Source organism: Lissotriton helveticus, chromosome 3_1, assembly GCF_964261635.1.
Source record: "Lissotriton helveticus chromosome 3_1, aLisHel1.1, whole genome shotgun sequence".
Lineage (NCBI taxonomy): Eukaryota > Metazoa > Chordata > Amphibia > Caudata > Salamandridae > Lissotriton > Lissotriton helveticus.
In genome coordinates, this window is record NC_136061.1 from 61,966,403 (window position 1) to 61,985,464 (window position 19,062).

The following is a 19,062-nucleotide window of genomic DNA, read 5'->3' on the forward strand; positions in this document are numbered from 1 at the left end:
TAGTACTATACAGGCAGCCACAATTGCAGTTAATAGGGACATGTTTTGAATGCTGCAGCAGGTTCAATAGCATCATGGTCAAAAGCTCTAGGTATTCTACTAAACACCAATCGTTGCTGTCATAAAGGCTTTTATCTAGTAGGCAATAGGGTCATGATTTCAATGGTGCAGCAGGTGCTGTGGCACCGGGATTAAAAGGTCTCGGCACCCGACTAAACACTGATTATTGCTATATTTTACAACTAAACAGGCAGTCACAAGTGCAGTTACCTTGCAGAAAACAGGGTCATGATTTAAGTGGTGCAGCAGGTGCAGTGGCAGTGGGCCCAAACATTGTCAGAACTCCTCTAAACACCTAATATTGCTAAATTTAACTACAAACCTGCCGTCACAATCGCAATTATCTTGCACTTAAAGGGGCCATTATTTGAATAGTGCAGCAGATGCAGTGGCACCGTGGTCAAAATCTCTAGGGACTTGAATAAACACAGATTATTGCTAAATTTTATTACTAAACAGACAGTCAAAAGTGCAGTTATCTAGCAGGCAATAAGGTCATGATTGAAATGGTGCAGCAGGTGCAGTGGCATTGGGGACAAACGTTGTCATAACTCCTCTAAACGCCAAATATTGTTATATTGTGCTACTAAACAGGCAGTCACAAATAATGTTATCTTGTAGGCTCTAGGGTCATGATTTGAATGGTGTAGCAGATGCAGTGGCACCGGGGCCAAAACTTGTCAAACTCCTCTGTACACCAAATATTGCTGTATTTTACTACTAAACAGGCAGTCACAAGTGCAGTTACTGTGCAGGCAATAGGGTTGATTACAGTGGTGCAGCAGGCACAGTGACACCGGGACCAAAAGCTCTAGGCACACCACTAAACACTTAATATTGCTATATTTTACTACTAAACAGTCACAAGTGTAGTTACCTTGCAGGCAAAAGGGTCATGATTTGAATCGGGTAGCAGGTGCAGTGGCACCGGGGCCAAAAGGTGCCAATACTCCTCTAAACACCAAATATTGATATGTTTTACCACTAAACAGGCAGTCATAAATGCTGTTGTCTAGCAGGCACTAGGGCCATGATTTCAAAAGTGCAGCGGCACCGTGACCAAAAGCTCTAGACACCCCGCTAAAAACTGATTATTGCTATATTTTACAAATAGACAGTCACTAGTGCAATTATCGTGCAGGCAGTAGGGTTATGATTTGAATGGTGCAGAGGTGCAGTGGCACCATCCTAAAAGTTGTGGAACTTTTTTTCTTACATTAAGGCTGCACAGCATTTACTGGCTGCATGCATTTAAAATGTGCTTGTTCAACTCTGCTTTAGTGGGTGGAACATTTAACACATTTTCACATTCTTTATAATATTGTTTTGCTAATAAAATAGCATTTTTTTTCCTATATCATATGGTTGTCGCTAATAAAATGAACTTTTTTTCTGGTATATGTGTTTGTTGTTGGAAAATCATATATCATAAATCCGAATGAAGTGGTTGCAGTGCTTTACATGAGCACGCTCCGTGGTGCTTCGAAGGGATGTTTTAACCTCTTTTATCCATTGAAACAGTTTCTGTATAACATTACTTGGATTGTAAACACTGTTTAGTGCCTGTTCTAAAAGTATTCCTCAAGTTTTGTGAATACAGCTGTTCCTTCTACTGGCCGGGAAGAGAGGCTGTATAGTTTCAAGAGCAGTGAATTCGAAAATTCCAGCTGATGGGCATTGTTGTCCGATTGCGTCAAAGATTGTCTTTGTGAGCAAGAAATGTTGATGACCTTATGGGATTTGTGCTGCTGTTCTTATGCTGAAGGTATCTATTATTTTGGAATACTTTTAAATTTAAAAAAAGAAACTGTTTTTTTCTTCTTTGGTGTGAGTTGTCCACTTTTTTAACAGCGAGCATCTAGCAGTTAGGTGGCGAGACTGGCCTATTGTTTAACTGGACTTTACTGGGCAGATTGTATTGTTCTAGCACCAGAAACATGTTAAATCATTTGCTGGATTGTTCTTTGGCCATATAAATAAGCAAGGTGGTAATTTAGCAATATTCTGTGAACTGAAGCAGGAGTTATTTCCTAATAGTGAGAATGTTGCCTTTCATCTTTCCGTGGATGCAAAATGCATTCATATTTTTTTACATACTTTTAACGTGTAGTTAAGGGTTTGAGTTGTCCGAAGTAGTTCAAACAGCCTCCTGTTATTTAGTTGTTATATAATATAGAGTATTGCAACTGCACATTCCAAAAACAGATAAAGTGCAGTTATCTAATATGCACTAGGGTAATGATTTCAATAGTGAAGTCAGTGCAGTGGCACTGGCACTTATTATAACAAATACAGTAGTTATTACATCATGCAAAGTTCAAAGTATATAGCACAATCATTGAAAATGTCACAGTGTACTGTTTAAAAAAATAAAATTGTGAAACCATAAGTAACACAATGCCAATGAGAAATCTCAATATTGTTTCAGAGTTCATGTTCATGCTTAAGTTTTTTCACAATTATAAAAAACAAATGTGCACTGCAAAATAATAAAAAAGACTTTGTAAGAAATATGTAATGAAAAAAGTTCCTATCTCAATAAAACAATAATCTCACTTTGTGTGTTTCTTTTACTTATATTGCACAACTGCTCAAATGCTCTTTTGAAAAATGTAAAGTTCATTTGTATTTGTTTATCCTAACCATAGACAATAACCAAACAGCACTGTTTCCTTTAGCTATCGTAATTTAGATTTTTTGAATTTGCAAAAACAGTGTCTACACTGTACTTGTATGGTTTTTCATCCATCCTTTACCTATTCTCCCTTAGCTGCACCACTTTCAGCCTACATTTTAGGCACATGTGTTTTGTTTTAATCTTTGTCCCCCACCATTTACCATCTTCCCATTTTATAATACCACTAATAACATCACAATATATTGCCCTTTTGTACATAAGTCATAACACTTTAACAGACTTTCTGAAACTGAGCAAGTTACAGCTTACAACAAAAAAACTAATTATTAATCACATAGGCGAAACCTAATGCATTTACTAATGCTTGTTTAGTATTCACTGTTGTGTGTCATGAAAGGAGTCTTTGTTGTATTGTAGTGTAGTTCCTATTATCCCATTAGGCTCTGCGCATTGGAATAATACCTTCAATAGTATAGGCCTAGACCAGACGTTAACTAGGTCTACTACTGTCGATATTAGACTTAAAGTTTTGGGTTTGCCAGCTAGCTCAGAGTTCACTAGAAACTTTCTCGAATAGGCAAGGAGGAGTTGAACCTCCCTGGATAGACAAGAAGGGATTTAGTTTCTGACAACCATAGAACATGACAACTTTGCTCTCCCCTAATCAAGAGTGTATCTCTAGAGTCGTGTGAAAACAAAAGACAACTTATTTTACTCAGTCAGTACGTGCATTCTTAGTCTCACCAGATTGTAGAGAAAAGGAAGAGACGGGCGTGTTCAATAAAAGATGGTATTTATTGATCAGTCTCTTTTCTCGTACAAGAGAAATGGATCGATATTATCGCAATACTTATGGTTAAGTAAAGTGCATACAATAAAAGCAGAAGTATAAAATAATACTGTAAAAACATTTATATGGTTTCTAAGCCATAAGGTGGTTTAAAATGGATAAAATAGATACATACACATTTACATTTGACTAATCGTACTCAACTGGTGTTTCTAACTACGCCTACCCCGGTGTACCTGACCTCAGCCTAATACGTGGGCGGGAATAGAAAGTAGCAGTTTAAGTTAAGTTTGTTTTGCCAAGTGACTGACTCAAGAATTCTCTGCAAGGGGTTATTCAGTTTTGTACCTGGAATTTAGGATGAATGAGGGATGGTATCTCTCGTCTCTGGTCTCGATATTCCAAGCTGCCTGCGAGGGCTGCTCAGAAGCGCCGGAGCTGGATTTCTCGGCAGGAGAAAGCAGCGTCTCGTTCTCAGCGCGTCAGGAAGGCGGGGCTGCGCCAGCGGGGTCTGCTCTGCTCTGGGCTTCGGCAAGTCTGGCTGCTCCGATCTCGTCACCACCGCGTGTGTTTGCTTAAGGCAATACCGGTAATATTTATACCTGTAAGGTGCCGGGATTGACGTAAGGATGGACATAGATACGTCAATAAGGATGTCATACGAACTGGTCGTTAGCACATTCTTTTGCTGAAGTTCTCGGTGAAATCAAAACAATGGCCGCAGGGTTTTTCCCAGGTTTTCATAGGTTTGATTTGTTTTGAGAACTCCTTATGCCTTATCAGGGGCTGGAGGAATATTGCTTGTCTAATTAGATGGCAAGCGCTATGACCTAATCAGATAACACGTTCCTGTGCCGTGGTGTGGCTTAATCAGATAACGGTTTCTGCATCATGGGATGGCTGCTAGTTAACTTGTTAACCAGAACAGGGTCAGGAATAGGGGGATCGATACAGAACCTATAGGAATACATCACACCCACTCCACGCTAACTATGGCCATGTTTACGAATCTAGGCATAGTAAAACATACTGTAGAGTATCGTGTATACCTTACCACCCCAAAATACATATAATGCATTTCGAAAATAGTCACATGTACTATATGCACTCAAGCTGTAGAATAATGCTGAAGTAATCATGCACATGTATGCAATATTACTATTTGAATATGAGAATAACACATGAAATGGCTCTTAATACAGAAGAAAAAGTTCGAGACCATTTCATCACAGAATAAAAATAATTATGAACATACCAGCGGGCAGCTAATGTCTATAAAGTTTCTAAAAGTAGAAATTTTGTTCTCTAAGAATAGTTCTTACTTTAAGCAGAAGATAAGTGTCCCGAAAAATCGTAAAAATATTTTGGGGCTGCTGAAAAAATTGCTGTCCTTGAACTGGAGGGAAAATTGTTCATGTTACTTTATTATTAAAGTTGAAGGCCAAATCAGGGTGTTGGGAACGCCGTGTGCTAGCTTGCTCAAAAGTCGTTATTTCTGCTCTGGTGAGAACATCATATCATTGAGACTGTCGAAAAAGCTGTCAACAGCTTCCTGTGAAAGTTCCACTAACTCGGAAAAAGATGTAACCATGCATTCGTGTGCATGATTGTCTCCATTGACGTTTTGATTAGTATTGCTGACAGAAGGTCGTACCTGATCGATGCTGCTTTCATCTTGAACTTCACTACCCCTTAATCGTAGTGGTGAAGTTTCCACGAATGCCGTCATCAGGATTGGCAGCCGTTGAGGGCAGCACAATGCATGGGCCGTTACCGGACCCAACAATGCTTCTGCATCCATTGGCGCATCCGATTGTAGCGTCAGACAGGTGTCCAACACGCATTCTTCTCCGCACAGCAAGCACCTTAATACAGGTAAAACACATCGATGCCACATTGGTCGAAATGAAAGAAACCAAGTCATGTTCAGGTCTCTAAGCCGGGATAGTCCCAGGATTTTTGATATCCGGTCCCGGTATCCAATGGCTCGGATTGTTTCTTCCCTTGTCACAGACAAAACCATGTTTTGTCTGTGACATGGTTTGCCATAACGAAATATAAGGACCAAGAATAGGATTCCTGCAATTAGTCCCAAAATGAGGGGAAGTCCGCCAAAAATCGAATGGACGAAATCTGGAAAAATACCCAGTATGGCTTTGAATGGTGTTAATGCCATCGAAAATACTGTCTTAAATACTTTTGAGACTCCACTGGTATCAGAAATATTTAAGATTTCATTCAGGATTTCTGCGAAATGTATGGGGGAATTAGTTGATAACAATGAGTGAATCTCTGCAGTCGTCCTTGCGACCAGGAGATCATACGTTTCTTTTGATGACGTGAGTCTGGTCGGCGTCTGAAGAAGCACTGTTTTCATTCTGCTTAAAGTATCTATTCGTATAGAAGTAATTTTCAAGTTAGGCCATGCCCTTGCCTCCCTGTCTGGAAAGGAGCTGGGGAACAATGAGTGTCCACAGCACATGACCTTCGCAGTCGTAGTTATGAGATAAGGAATCCCGGGTAGAAGACTACAACATCTGCGATCCACAATTAGAATGTAACTCCCATTATAGAGTCTTTTAAAGAATGGTTCTATCTCTGTTGCAGGTGCGCCTAGCTGGTGACATGAAAGGTTATTTGAGTTCCCTTCACAGACTCCATGCAAACTAATTCCATTACACAGAAGTGTACCGCTTAGTGACATCGCACAATTATTGCCACTAAGAAACACTTTCTGTCCTTTATTACTGACACATGCATGTGAATAGGGCAAGTTCCAAGTTGACTTAATGTACCCTTTTCCCAATTTTTCGTACATGCCAGCCTGTATATATTCTTGGCAGTATTGAAACCTGAAGGTTGATATTGGAATATTAATTATCCCATGTATTATCCATTCACTGACAGGTCGTTCTGACATTGTCACTGGTAATCTCTCGAGTTTCTCAATGCTCAGGATTGTATAATCAGCACCCTTCTGTGCCATACTGACTTGTTTATCAGTAAGGTTAAAAATATTGAATAGTGACGTTGTGTTGATTAAACGCCAAGGCACATAGCCTGAACGCAGATTTTGTAACGTCCAGCCAAGCTGTACAATAGAACGCAATTGAGACTGACCGTGTTGTAACAACAGTAAGTCTTGCGATATTATGTCGATTGCTGAAGACACAATGCTGTCCAGAGAAACAATTCTGGAGGACAGAGTCATTAACCCATTGTCCACTACAGAAAGTGATTTTTCCAAATTAATACGGTCAATTTCCCGTATACTTTCTGCTGTCTCAATTTGAGTCACCTTCCAGGCCTCGTTGTAAGCTGCATATACAGAGGCTGCTATGAAACGTTTTTGACGCTGTTTGCGCGGTCCCATAATGAAATCACGCAAGTCAGCACCATCAGTAAGTAAGGTTAGGTGTTGCTTAATATCTGCCAGTGTGGAAGTTTGTAGCCATTGAAGGCAGAGTTTGCCCACACTGTAGGTGGTGATTATCCCAGGGTGTTGTCTTTGGGAATATCTAGGGTCTGGCCTGGTCAATGTGAACCCCTGTGTTTTGTTCAGGAATCTGTCTTGACAGTTATTAGTATCTGTGGGCCAGATTAACCATTGTTTCCAATCAGGATGTGTTCTGTTTTGGTTTAATACATAGTTTACGTCTATCTCTTCATCTGTAGAGCTATTGCTGTTCATTGTTGGCTTTGGAATAGACGGTTTTTTTAAGTCTTTGATTTTGGCTAGGCCAAGACAGGTAGTTTGTTGAACAGTGTCATTCAAAAATATAATTTGTTCTGGGATCATGCAGGCTCTAAACAATGATTCTATACCTTGTACTTGCCATTCTTTTGTACCCCAAACATTTTTTACTTCAACATTTTTGTCCCAATAGTCAAAACCAAAAGTATTCATTTGTTCAAAAAATGAGTCTGAATATATCAATTTCGTGTTTGTTAGCATGTTCTTTGTCCCTGTCTTATTTGACAATTTGAAATAAAATGTTTCAGCATTACTTGTGTTGAACCCTGAAAAGTATGAATATTTGTTATAAAAGGTTCTTGAGTTTCCTTTTGGAGGGGTTGCACAATGTTCCCATTGATTATAATTTAAAACATTTCTAGGTTGTGCCGATTTATGTAGAAAATGGTTACCATAGTGGTTGTAACAGTACATACTATCCTAATTAGTCGAACCCTGCAAATAATCATGTTTGGTAAATTTAGCAGACATCACTAAGTCAGACATCATATTATTAACGCTTTCAAAGTCCCAATCATCAGCAATTGAGCTTGGTTTTACAAAGTCACTCAACGAGATCTTGATTTGGTGTGGATATTTCAGGATCTCAACCGGACCATAAATTTCGTAGTCAGTATTGTCCCATGCTTCCCCACCCGGTATAGGATTGGCTGTGAAGTTGACAGAAGAAAGTTCTCTTTTCTCGACGTGTGAAGATGTGTGTGGCTTGAGGATCAAGTTGATTTTCTGACTTGCTGTGTCCATTTTAGCATATTTTCCCTCAATGAAGCGTCCCAAGCATAGTACCATGATGAGCCAAAGTATGAGGATAAATGCACCAAAGGCCACCCAAAATTCAATCCATGGAGAAATCAGATAGGTTTCTTTAAGTTGTTTCAAAAGTTCTTTAGCTTTATCTTTAAAGGTTTTTGTTGATGGCTGTGTTTTTGATTCAATGAGGTCTTCAGAGGAATCATCGAAGTTTATGAAGTAGCCGGATGCAGTTCTGTCAATTGTTCCAATTGCTTCAGGATTACTGTTTCTTGCATATTCGTTTGTTACTTCATTGTAGGTTGGTGTGTCTGTACTAAATGTTTTTATTTGGGTTTTCAGAGGTTTAAGTTCCATTGCATTGTTGCACAGTCCTTGTTGTTCTTCTGTAGGCGTTTTGAATGTGATTAGCCTCTTAGTTAGGACCTCTGTATTGGTAGCAAACCTTGGTGTTCTACTACTTATCGGGAGTCCACTTGGCCTACTGTTTGTTATCGGCCACATGATTGTGGTTTTACCAGGTCGATGGATACAACTCGGTTCTCCTTTTTACCAGCAAGCGGCGGTAGTACAACTGATCTTGTCCCGTTGATAGACAAGACAGGAACTGCTTTTCTGTAAGAAGGCCCAAATTCCTTCTTTACCGCGATCTTTTCTCTGACTAGATCCCCGACTTTTGGAATCCAGACAGGTCTTGCTGGGACAGGTGGTGGTTCTTCAGTGGTTGTTGGCTGCCGTTTCAACTTTATGTTGCTCAGGTCTTTTCTTGTTTCGTTTAAGTCCTGCAAAATAGCCAAACGATCTTTGATATCAAAGCTTTTTTCCTTTACCACTGCAGTCTGACTGTCAAGATCTAAGACCAACATCCTAGTTCCAAACAATAATTCGTACGGACTGAATCCCTTCAGAGAATTTCTTGGCAGGTTGTTTAGACTACGTTGGACACTTATTAGATGTTTGACCCACCCAGCTCCCGAACCTAATATCCTTTCCGTTATAGATAGCTTTATGCCTTGGTTTTTTCTTTACACCATCCCGTATCCCTCAGGAAGGAAGTGAGAAGAATCCCGCTGTGCTATGCTCATTTGGCCATGTTTCCCCACAGGCTTGAGGGCTAAAGTGAAAACATTGATCAAACGTAGCATGCTCCTAGCGTATATGCCATTTAGACTCGCAAATCTTTGTATAACAGTCCCGACGTCAGCCGAGTGCTGGGGTCTACATTTATAAGTGGAAACTAGTCTTTATTTGTTAATCGGACGCATTATTAACACTGGAATTACTGATTATTGTTTTGCCTTTATTGAGTGAAACGCCATGGTATTACCCCGTTCCTCTCGCCGCTGCGATCTCTGTTGCAGCCCGGGCATTTTTTTACAAAAATGTGATGATGCAGGCTCATGCCTGGCCACCAGTACACTGATTGTAGTTCTTCCAGAGAATCTTTTAGTTTGAGGTGTCTGAGACCCTCGCCCATATGTGCGTCTGCTATTAACAAAGTTCTCCTGTCCATGTTTGGAATTACTCTATCCCCCACTCCAGGGATTCGAGCAAAAGGGACGGAGTTTGCATTGATTATGTATGTATAATTGAGTGGATAGTTGATCGGTAGCGCTGAGCAGTCGCCTTTTTAATGACGTTTTCACCGCCAGCACTGTTTCACCGTCAATGTATTTCACTGTACGCTTTTTTCTTGCTACGGAAGCCGATTTAGTTGCTACCGCTGTGGCTGTCTCAGCCAATGAATTCCCTGCAACGTGAACGCCATAACGCTGATGACTCAGTGTATGTATCACATGAGTCTTTGGTAGTTCTTTTTGTAACAGAACTATTTGTTCCCAAAGCATTTTTTGCTTTATTGTTGCACCTGTGTCATCTTTGTAACCGTTCTGAATCCATTTCTGCAAATCGTTGTTATATGATTTGACGCAGTAATATGAATCGGACACTATTAGTGTCGGGAATTCGCGATCTGCATTATCTAGCGCCATTTTCAATGCTATTATTTCAGTCTGTTGTTCTGAATTAGTTTCTAATGAGTGTGTTTTTGTTAATAGAGGTCTTAGTTTACCTCCGCGCCACACTTCTTTTGTAATCTCACATGTGGGGTTGTATGCTTGTTCTCCTCAAACAGAGGGTTGAGCATGTCCGTCTGTATAGATTACACATGCGTACTGTCGTAATAGCAGAATGTCGATTGGCAGAGGGAATGTTCTTTCATATTCTAGATTTTTCAATTCTTTTAATTCTGGATCAAAGTAGTATTTTACTCTGTCCGTTGTAATTGAATTCACCCATTGTATCCATTCCGGATTCAATGCTGTTGTTGGTAAATTACACGGTGTTGTTAATGCCTCAAAGGCTGATTCTGCTGTTCTGACTGTGATACGTCTACCGTCAGCTTTATCTTTTTCTCTAGCTATTGCGGTTTGAACTGCATGAACAATGTTTTCTTTAATGCTGAACTTTTTTTCAGCTTCTGTGTACAAGTGTGATTTGAATGCAATTGGTACCTTTTCTCCCTCATTAGAGGTCAGGTATGTGAATCCGCATCTTCCTGGGATGACTCGAATCACAAGGTTGCGTGTGTTATCACGTGTTTCTAATTTTGTTTTAATTAACATATCTGTTTGTAAAGATCTCAAAATTTCTGTGTGTTTTTGAGTCCAATTGGTTCTTTTAAAATCTGGTTTTATTAGATCATAAAGGGGTTTGACCCTTTCTGCGTAATCTGCAATGTAAGTTCTTCCGAAATTTAGGAAGCCTAGAATTGACTGTAGGTTTTTTAGTGTTCTAGGTGCTTGGAGTACGGCACATTTCTCTAGGAAATTGTCAGCCAGGCTTTTGCCTTCACTTGATAATTCATATCCTAAGAACAGGACTGTTAGATGGGCAATTCGAGATTTTTTAAAGTTGAATTTGTAACCCTCTGCTGCGAACCCAAGTATTATGGTGTTCACTCTCTTCAAGTGAGTATCCAAGTCATCATCTGTTAGGTATATGTCGTCGACATAAGATAATGCTTCGTCATCATATGTTTGTAGTAACTCTGTTACCCTCGCTGAGAATAATCCAGGGCTGTTCTTGAACCCCTGGGGTAACCGACAGAATTGTTTTTGAGCGCCATTTATTGAGAACGCGGATAAATATCTGCTCTCTGGTGCTATTTTTTGACAAAAGAATCCATTAGAGATGTCTAATGTTGTTTTGTATTTTTTGCGCACTATGTTATTCATTAGTGCAGCACTATGCGAGTTTTGCACTGCAAAAGTTTTGCAACATGAGTTAAGGTGTCTGTAATCCAAAACTAGACGATATGAATTGTCTGGTTTGGAAACCGGAAACAAAGGGTTGTTCATTTGTGAGGTGCAAGTTTCAATCACCCCCTGGTATTCTAGTTGATCTAGGATTTCTTTTACCTGTTTTTTAGCTTCTTGCTTAATTGGGTACTGTCTTTGTGCAGTAGGTTGTGTTTTTAACTGGATTTTGTGAGGAGGAGAGTCCTCATCCCATCCTACATGATTTTTATATAAAGCAGGAGCTTGAGCTACTGCCCACTTTCTAGCAAGTGTGTATTTTTTATGAATTGCGATATGATTTGAGAAGGCAGGCATAATTATTTCTTCGCCATGAGGGCAGTCCCTGACAACCTCTGGTGGCCAGTCTTTTTCAGCTAGAAGGATGTCATAGCCCTTGGAGAGATTATCCCAAAATAGTCCCCTTATTTTCCTAGTCTTATCCCCCTCTATACGTAATGTTATTTCATATATTTTGTGAGGTTTGCTAACTCTGGTGTCTGCAGTTTCCACTTGAAGGTATTCATTCGTGTCCACTGTCTCCAGATGATTCATAAGGACTTTGCGTGCTATGCTCACTTCTGCTGCGCTGTCTAGCATTGTCTGAGCCCACTCTCCGTTCTTCAGTTGTGTCCTCAGTATTCTCGGCATTGTTAAATACTTTAATACTGGCTACCTTCTTCTTTGGAAACTGTAATTTTTTATTTGGATGAGCAGGTTCCTTGTCTTTGGACTTGACGTGCCCTTCCCTGGGTTCCGATCGTCCTCTTCTTTCCGATTTCTGCGAGGAAGTCTGAAAAGATTGAGAGGGACGTGTATCAAAATCTTGATATCTATCCGGTTTCTTTATGTTATCCCTATTTCTAAGGTTGTATTTTTTCACAGAGGGCTCCCTTTGGGGAGACTTGCGTCCTTGGTCAGGAGATCTTTCTCTCCGCCGAGGAGACCTTCCTCTGGACTGGAATCTCTTTTCTTTTGGATTGGATTGTTTGTTTCCATCCCAGTTCTTCTTTTGACTGTTTAGATTATTTTTAATAAATATTTTTTCAGGACTTTCAATCAGTTGGGGTTTTACTGGTATTCCACCTAAACTATCTCTACCTAGTTCCTCATAGGATTTTTCTATAATTCTGGCAATTTCAGCTGGTTGGTCTGCTATATCTGTTTCTTTTAACCTTTGGCGGATCGCCACGTTTGCTGCTTCTCCCTTTATATTGGCTAGTAATATAGCCGAGACCTGCTTGAAGTCTTTCAGTAATTTCATACCAAGAGTTAAAGCGGGTTCTGGACCGTATTCATCTTGAATTTGTTTTAGCACATCTGGTATTACCGAGATGGATGGAACACCATGCGTTTTTGTGTAGATGGAAGCAAAGACTGTACCCCAAGTGTCACAGTCCTCCACGTGTGGTGCGATTCCCATTGGAAGACAGATAGTCAGAATCCTGTGTTTTTCTAACGGGGTGGTGTCTGGAAACACCGCCTCTATTTGGGTGATTTTTTGTGCTAACCAGAATGGTATTTGTTTCCGTTTAGCTGGTACTTTACCTAGGCAGGATTGTATGTTCTGTGGTGAAATTTTATTTGTGTTCCCCTGATGAGGGGTCAGCTGTGGAATTTTAACTGCTGGTTGGATTGTTGAAGTCCGCATTACATATTGGACTAATTGTCTATGTACTTTTATTAATTGTTTTAGTTGTATTAAAAGATCTGCTGCAGACATTATTTCGATGTCTGGATGTGGTGTGTATCCGGCTAGGACCGGCCACGTTGCTCCTGGTCTGCCTAATGGACCGAGCCTGGTGATGTGATTATTGTGTTTTAGGGCGCCATCAAACAAGAGCACGTGCTCTTGAAATTTAAGTGGTATTTCCACCTCCTCGAAAGGAGTGTATTCATCAGGAGGTTCCTCTGTTTTGTAATAGTGGAAGTGCTTTGTTACAGTGTTAGCTGCTGGAAAGTTTATCCATGAATAGAATACCTCTGTCTGCCGATATTCGTGTGCCTCTATTACGAATATGACTGTGCCACCTCTAGGTGTCAGTCCATTTTCTATAAGTTTTAAAGTTATAGATTTCCTTTTGTTGACCGGGATGAGTATTATATCCGGGTCTGCTTCTTGCATAGTATTATCAGCTGCTACGAGTTCAGCTGCTAATCTAGCTGTCTCTCTTTCTTCATCACTGTCTACCATTTTACCGACAGGAAGGTTTTTCCGTTTGTTTGCAGATCAGGTTTCTTATGGAAACAAAGATTAGATGCACAATATTTTGGAACAGTGTATCCTTCAACGTTGACTAAACCAAGAACCATACATAGGAGTTTCCTCCTGCGAGGTTTGGCGGATATTACCTTTCACCCACTCCAGACGTCTTTGGAGTATTATTGGAAAAAAAGGGTCTGAGTGAAAAAGCACGACTGAGTTACTCTAATGTCTTGCGTTAGTTTTATCGCCTTTCCAAACGTTGGGCGCCATGTAGTGTAGTTCCTATTATCCCAATAGGCTCTGCACATTGGAATAATACCTTCAATAGTATAGGCCTAGACCAGACGTTAACTAGGTCTTCTATTGTCGATATTAGACTTAAAGTTTTGGGTTTGCCAGCTAGCTCAGAGTTCACTAGAAACTTTCTCGAATAGGCAAGGAGGAGTTGAACCTCCCTGGATAGACAAGAAGGGATTTAGTTTCTGACAACCATAGAACATGACAACTTTGCTCTCCCCTAATCAAGAGTGTATCTCTAGAGTCGTGTGAAAACAAAAGACAACTTATTTTACTCAGTCAGTACGTGCATTCTTAGTCTCACCAGATTGTAGAGAAAAGGAAGAGACGGGCGTGTTCAATAAAAGATGGTATTTATTGATCAGTCTCTTTTCTCGTACAAGAGAAATGGATCGATATTATCGCAATACTTATGGTTAAGTAAAGTGCATACAATAAAATCAGAAGTATAAAATAATACTGTAAAAACATTTATATGGTTTCTAAGCCATAAGGTGGTTTAAAATGGATAAAATAGATACATACACATTTACATTTGACTAATCGTACTCAACTGGTGTTTCTAACTACGCCTACCCCGGTGTACCTGACCTAAGCCTAATACGTGGGCGGGAATAGAAAGTAGCAGTTAAGTTTGTTTTGCCAAGTGACTGACTCAAGAATTCTCTGCAAGGGGTTATTCAGTTCTGTACCTGGAATTTAGGATGAATGAGGGATGGTATCTCTCGTCTCTGGTCTCGATATTCCAAGCTGCCTGCGAGGGCTGCTCGGAAGCGCCGGAGCTGGATTTCTCGGCAGGAGAAAGCAGCGTCTCGTTCTCAGCGCGTCAGGAAGGCGGGGCTGCGCCAGCGGGGTCTGCTCTGCTCTGGGCTTCGGCAAGTCTGGCTGCTCCGATCTCGTCACCACTGCGTGTGTTTGCTTAAGGCAATACCGGTAATATTTATACCTGTAAGGTGCCGAGATGGACGTAAGGATGGACATAGATACGTCAATAAGGATGTCATACAAACTGGTCGTTAGCACATTCTTTTGCTGAAGTTCTCGGTCATAGGTTTGATTTGTTTTGAGAACTCCGTATGCCTTATCAGGGGCTGGAGGAATATTGCTTGTCTAATTAGATGGCAAGCGTTATGACCTAATCAGATAACACGTTCCTGTGCCGTGGTGTGGCTTAATCAGATAACGGTTTCTGCATCATGGGATGGCTGCTAGTTAACTTGTTAACCAGAACAGGGTCAGGAATAGGGGGATCGATACAGAACCTATAGGAATACATCACAGTATAGTATTTTAGGACCCTAGTGTAATGTTGCCGATTCATGCTCTTATATAGGTATAAATCACCATATCCTTATATAGGCATAGAAATCATAACCATATATAGACATAGTTCATGCAGTCCAAATACGGCATGGCTACTTCCACTAGTTCCGAAAATCCACAAAGATTTCTTGGAAAACTCAGCTTCAGCAGTTAGGGACTTCCCCTTGCTTGAATATTGATTTGTCCAAGAACTCATGGAGTTTTCAAAGAACGGAGACTCTTTGATGGCGTTATTATGTCCACCTTTACGTCACACTTGGCACCTTCAAGGTATAAATATGCCCACACTCGCCCTAGCAAACACGCGGTGGTTTGGAGCAGTTCGACTATCTAATTGCCCGACGCATCCTGCTACAGCAAGTGCCGAAGGATGCCGACCCTCCAGCAGACGCACTAGGAGAGACGCTGTCTTTTCTCCTGCCAAGAAATCCAGCTCCAGTGTTTCTAAGCTCCCCTTGCAGGGTGTTGGGAAATCGAGTCCTGAGACAGAGAGACCAGACCTCCTTCATTCTAAACCAAGGTACGGAGCTGATTAGACCCTAGGAGAAATCTTGGATAGATTCTTGGCAAAAGAATACTAAACTTATGCTACACCACACTTACTTCTTCCCTCGTACTAGACTTAGGTTAGGTACATCGGGGTAGGCGTATTTTAGAAGCACCAGTTGAGTACTTTTAGTCTTTATTTATTCTTGTATGTATTTTATGGCTTAGAAATCATACCATGCTTTTACAATATCAAATGAGAAAAAAACAGACAATGTTTGCTGCAAGTGTATACTCTTTAGTTCCTATATTCCCAATAGGCTCTTCACATTGGAATAATATATCCTATAGATGTGACGTAGGACTTGTGTCTACTAGGTCTCTATCAAATATATTAGACTTAATTGTGAGTGCCAGCTATCTTAAAGGTCACTAGAAACTTTCTCGAATTCACAAGAAGGGATTCGTTTCTGACAACCGCATAAACATGACAACTTTGTTTCCCCAAGATAAAACTGATCTTCAGAGTCGTGGAAACAATAGATAGATATTTTACTCCGTCATTCGTGTATGACACAAAACACTTTGGTACATCCAGTCCTTTATTTTATTTTCAGTTGTATTCAATCGGCCCGTAAGCACAAATAGGTAACAATGGAAAGCTTATGCTCTTCACTTTCCTTGTGTTCCCAGTGTCATGGTAACCATTCTTTAAAAACCACTAATGCTGTATTAGTACTAAAAGACTACCACTACTAAATACTGGTGAAAGATAGTTGCATTCAACCTTTATAAGCGCAATACAATTATTCCGTTTTTTGTTTGACAACTTTCTTGCACAACAAAGGTAAACAGTAGCATAAATGTGAAGTCCCCATTTGAATTCAAAGCAGAATTTATATCAATTATACCTCAAAGTGATATAACAAATTCTTTCCACAAAGACGCGTACACACCATATGTTGAAGAAGCAATGCGTTTTGATCCCTTACAAAAGGTTGGTGTAGTGGTCTTTCTCTGCCTAAATAATGCATTTGTGTAATACATTTCCTAAAATGTAAAAAGTAAGATGAATTTAGTTACTATAATCAAAATACTAACAGCTGGAATTAATTCACATGAATCAGTTCTGTTCCGCCTCTCTGAATAATGAATATTCCTCCTTGTCATTTGGGTGAGTTTGCTCTTATTTTTGTATACAAAACAACTTCACTTCTTAACATGTAGCATCATGAATCCTTTGGGATCTATTTATTTGTACTACAGAAATAAGTAAAGGAAATGCATGTTTGCATGGTCCCCTTCTTAATACAGAATACATTTACTCAAGACAGTACCTACTGTTATACACAATTGTGTTTCCAAACTTTATGAGACTAGCTTCAATGTTTATAACCAGGAAATGTGTACCCGCCTTATCCGCTTCTATTCGTCCTTGCTTGACGAGCCTCATCTCACGTGGTTCCTTCATCCTCTTGGTGTTCGACTTCTGCTCACATTGAGTCTTGCGATGGTCTCATCCTAATGGTTTCTCACCTTCATCGTACGCTTCGCCCCCCTCGCCATTTTATCGCGTATGCACAGATAGACAGGGATAAGTTCATTATTCTGTTCTGTTAAGAACTTTGAAAAGTTCTGCCCAAGTGTTTTCACTCCGCTCCTTTTGGTATTTTACAAGACATTGATTAAAATGAATGTACAGAATTTGCTCTGCTTTTACAATTCAAACATGAGAAAGTGATGGTATAAACTGCTTGGGCCAATGCTTGATTACTGGTGACTCCTCTGGGTAACATCTGTACCAATGGGTATTAGCTCTCTCGCACTAATGGAGAAGAAACATACATAGGTAAGTCACTCCTGCACTAAAAAAACAGCCCAGCCCGAAGTCTAAGGGCACAACACCTCACAAAAATACGGAAGCATTTTGTCCCTAGCAGGCTGTAGCTGTGTGCTGCCTTGCCATAGTCGGTTCCCTTTGTATTGTGTTGTATTTCTACGGTGTTTTCATTCTTTTTGATGGGGCCTCAAAGCACTTTTGAGATGGAAGTGAGTAGCGTCAATATTTGTCGTGCATGGTTGAAGAGGCCAGGGTGGCAGTCCAGGGCCTACCTTAGGGGTGACATATATGTATTATGTTTGGCCTGACAAAAAGTTTACTTTGCCAAGTCGTAATTGCATTTTAAAACCTCACACACAGGCTCAGAAAATGGCTTCCTGGCCTACAGGCGCCCGGCTGGGCGCCGTCCGCTGTGCCGCACCAATCACAACACTGCCATTGCAGCATTGTGATTGGCTTAGGGGAGCGGGAGGGAGGCTGCCTAGGCTAAACGCAGTCCGGCTGGGAGCAGCAGGAGCTGAGGCGGCGGCGCGTGACCCAGAGGAAGCAGTGGCAGGAAGGTAATTTTTAAATTTAATTTTGATTATTGTCCCACACTCCCCCCACACCCGTGCGAAACCCCCCACCCGTCCGCCCATCTTGCTGGCCCCGCCTGAGAGCCCTTCTTTCTGATGTTAATGACATCATCTCCCTTCTACGAAAAGGAACTGTTTTTGCGCCTAACTGTCACTCGTAATTTGGGGCACACCAGTAGGTGAGGGGGGGGGGGAAGCACAGACACAGGCAACCAAATTGTGTGAAAAAGGCCGCTTTATTGGAATCAGGTGCACCTATAAAACAATCCCACCTGGCCTGTGCCGAACAAAACTACTGCTCACTAAATAACAACTGCCTGACAGTCCCCCCACCCCTAAAGTTAACCCCAACATCACAACTGAAATACCACACATCCGCTCAGCAACCTACCCCTCTACTGAATGCCACAGTGACCTACATGACCTCACCCCGCCTACCATACATTCCCAGGCCTCCCGCAAAACCACCCGATCTCCTTAGGAAAGCGCCACTCGAAAGTCGCTTACACCTTTCGACCCCCCCCCCCTCAGGAATCCTGCCTCCTGGGATACCTGAGCACCCCCAAAGCCCCATCCAAAGCCTCCCTAAGCTGGACTAAGTACAACTCCATGCCATACCTGGACAGGTGAACCCCGTCCTCCCGGAAAAAATATATCGCGCCATAGCGCAACTCCGGGTGCTCCATCCTCCCAACCCCCTCCCTGGCACAGAAGTCCCGCATCTCCCGGTTAATTTTCCTCCGCGCCCTGTCTATTGCTCCCGGGCGCTCCGCCCCCCTCCACACACGCCTGGGAATAAACTCAGACCAGATGACATGGCAGCCCGCCCATTGCTTCTTAATCTCCCTCAAGTCCCTCTTCATCTGCTTGAGGAGCGCCAGACCCTTGCACTGCACCAAATCATTCTCGCCCAGATGAATCACCACCACGTCAGGGCACACCCCCCCTCTCACCACTGTGTTCAACAAAGGCAATAACTCATGCCAACGCCTACCCCCTTTCCCCCTCCAATGACAACGATACAGTCCCACATCCAATCCCAAATTG